General features: G+C 44.0%; 1 protein-coding gene across 5 annotated transcripts in view; it reads left to right on the top strand.

Annotated features, from left to right (window-relative positions):
* The first annotated feature begins 6 nt into the window (after positions 1-6).
* The window catches only part of MUTYH (mutY homolog), an 8,832-nt gene continuing 5,815 nt past the window's right edge, over positions 7-3,023 (top strand). For all 5 annotated transcript variants that reach the window (XM_010847834.1, XM_010847833.1, XM_010847832.1 and 2 more), the window contains exon 1: positions 7-141. The gene's annotated coding sequence lies outside the window, so the exon portion shown is untranslated. The remainder of the gene's footprint in view (positions 142-3,023) is intronic.

Raw genomic sequence — 3,023 nt, 5'->3', positions numbered from 1 at the left:
GAGGCAGCCTGGCGCGCTAGAGGCAGCCTGGCGCGCGCTGGAATCCTATTGGCCGGCGTGGATCGGCTTGCCGCCAATATTGGCCGGGGCCACGCCCCCTGGAGTTCGTCGGAGAGCTTGGCCCGGGAGATCGCGCGGGAGGTAATTCCTTCTTCCTGTGCGACTTGGCGGGAACGCAGGCTTTCGTGTTATGCTGTCTTCATCGACTCTGCCCCGGGGTGGGGGTTGGGGTTTTTATGTCTGTAGAGGATGAGATGATACCTGAGCTAAGCTTAAAGCAACCGTAGAAGTTATGCAGACTAGAGAGTGTGGGTGGAAAAAGGATTTGGGAAAAGGCTAGCTCCTAGGGTGGGTGGAGAGCTCGTTGCATTCCAGCAAGTGAAAGGAGCGGGGAAGGGGACAGGAGATGAGGCTGCGGAGGGTGAAAGCGACCGCTAGCAGGGACACTTTTGAAACAATAGACGCGCATGATAATAAGGACTTGAATTAGGCTCCAGCAGTGACAGCTTGTAAGCAATTAGGAGTTATAGTTGTTCCTGAGGGGTTTGGGATTTGATTTCTGCTACTGAGAGTTGTCCCTACCGTAGACCAGAACTTTCTCAAGAGCTCTGGTTTCCACCAAGGACTCTGAACCTTTTCTGTCTCTGATTATTTGCTGTTTCCAGTTCATCCTTTCTACTGAATCTTTTCATCATCATTCTGAATTGTTTGGATTTCTCCCATTCTGGAAAAAAGGGGTACTTTTAATGCAGTTTGCCTGGCACTGTGCACAACAGTCAACAAAAGACACCCAAGTTTCTTTCATGGAATTTTACAGTTAAGTGGGGAAAGCAGACACTGATCAAAGAATCACAAATAAACATGAAATTATGATTGGTATAAGAGCAACAGTGGAGAAGTACAGAAGAGGGTAAGACTGGGGGGGATCTGATTTGGACATTTAAGTCAAGACCTGAAGAGTAAATAAATGTTAGGACAAGAGCTGTCCAAGCAGAGGAAATGAACTGGGTGAGGCCTCAAGGTGGACAGAAACTTTGGGAATTGAAGCAACTATTTCAGGCAAACATGGCTGGAGCGCCGTGGGTGAGGGGATGAGGCAGGTTGAGCTGTTTGTATCCTGCAAAGATACATTAAGAGGATTGGCTCCTGAGAGCAATGGGTGTGACAGCCAACGTCCTCATGGCCTACAAGGTACTTTGTAATCCTATTCCCCGCACCTTGTTTGGAATGGCACCCACTCCAGTATTCTTGCCTGGAGAAGTTCATGGATAGAGGAGCCTGGAGGGCTACAGTCACAAAATCAGAAATGACTGAGCGACTTTCAGTTTCCCCTTCTTTACCTCTTTGACCTCACCTACTACTCACCCCTTCCTATTCCATTTCTAACCACACTGACTTCCTCAATCTACAAACACACCGGGAACCCTGCTGCACTAGCACAGGTAGTCATCCGTATGGATAACTCCTTTAACTGCTTTAAGTCATTGGTCAAATATTGCTCTAACAAGGCCCACCTTGACCACGTTCTTTAACATTGCAACATTCCACCACCCTCACTTACTTCTTATCCCCTTCACAAGTCTACTTTGACTGTTTATGCTAGTTTTTATCACCTAACATCCTATATAATTGGCTGATTTTATGCATTATTTTTTGTAGATCCCATAAACTCTATGAAGGCCCAAACCTTTGCTGTTTTACTTATTGAAGTATTCCAGGCACCTAAAACTGCTTGGACTTAGTAGGCACTCCATAAGGAATTATGGAAGTCAGTGAGTTTGGTCAAGAAGTTTTGCTAGGAAGTGGGTGTGTCTGTGGATGGGATTGGAGGAAGAGGAGGAGAGAACATTCCTCCATATAATGGGATAAAGGAGAAGGAAAGTGCAGATGGGGGGAAGTTTATGCATTGGTTCTTTTTTCTGAAAGTGGAAGCAAGCTCTTTTGATGAAAATGAGGTGTGAAGCATAGCTAGAATATGGAAGCAACCTAGATGTCCATCAACAGATAAGTGGATAAAGAAGTTGTGGTATATAGACACAATGGAATATTACTTAGCCATAAAAAGGAACACATTTGAGCTAGTTCTAATGAGGTGGATGAACCTAGAACCTATTATACAGAGTGAAGTCAGTCAGAAAGAGAAAGATAAATACTGTATTCTAACACATATATATGGAATATAGAACAATGGTACTGAAAAATTAATTTATAGGGCAACAGTGGAGAAACAGACATAGAGAATAGACTTATGGACATTGGAAGAGGGGAGGATAGGGTAAGATATACGGAAAGAGTAACATTGAAACTTACAGTACCATATGTAAAATAGATAGCCAATAGGAATTTGCTGTATGGCTCAGGAAACTCAAACAGGGGCTCTGTATTAACCCAGAGGGGTGGGACGGGAGGGGAGTTTCAAAGGAGAGGGATATATGTATACCTATGGCTGATTCAAATTGCCAACATCCGCTGGATCATCAAAAAAGCAAGAGAGTTCTAGAAAAACATCTATTTTTGCTTTATTGACTATGCCAAAGCCTTGGATCACAATAAACTGTGGAAAATTCTGAAAGAGATGGGAATACCAGACCACCTGACCTGCTTCTTGAGAAACCTGTATGCAGGTCAGGAAGCAACAGTTAGAACTGGACATGGAACAACAGACTGGTTCCAAATAGGAAAAAGAGTACGTCAAGGCTGTATATTGTCACCCTGCTTATTTAACTTCTATGCCGAGTACATCATAAGAAACACTGGGCTGGAGGAAGCACAAGCTGGAATTAAGATTGCCGGGAGAAATATCAATAACCTCAGATATGCAGATGACACCACCCTTATGGCAGAAAGTGAAGAGGAACTAAAAAGCCTCTTGATGAAAGTGAAAAAGGAGGGTGAAAAAGTTGGCTTAAAGCTCAACATTCAGAAAACTAAGATCATGGTAGCCGGTCCCATCACTTCATGGGAAATAGATGTGGAAACAGTGTCAGACTTTATTTTTTGGGGCTCCAAAATCACTGCAGATG

Source organism: Bison bison, unplaced genomic scaffold, assembly GCF_000754665.1.
Source record: "Bison bison bison isolate TAMUID 2011002044 unplaced genomic scaffold, Bison_UMD1.0 scf7180017864256, whole genome shotgun sequence".
NCBI classification, from domain to species: Eukaryota; Metazoa; Chordata; class Mammalia; order Artiodactyla; family Bovidae; genus Bison; species Bison bison.
The sequence above is the reverse complement of the archived record's forward strand: the minus strand, read 5'-3'. Positions and strand labels throughout refer to the sequence as shown.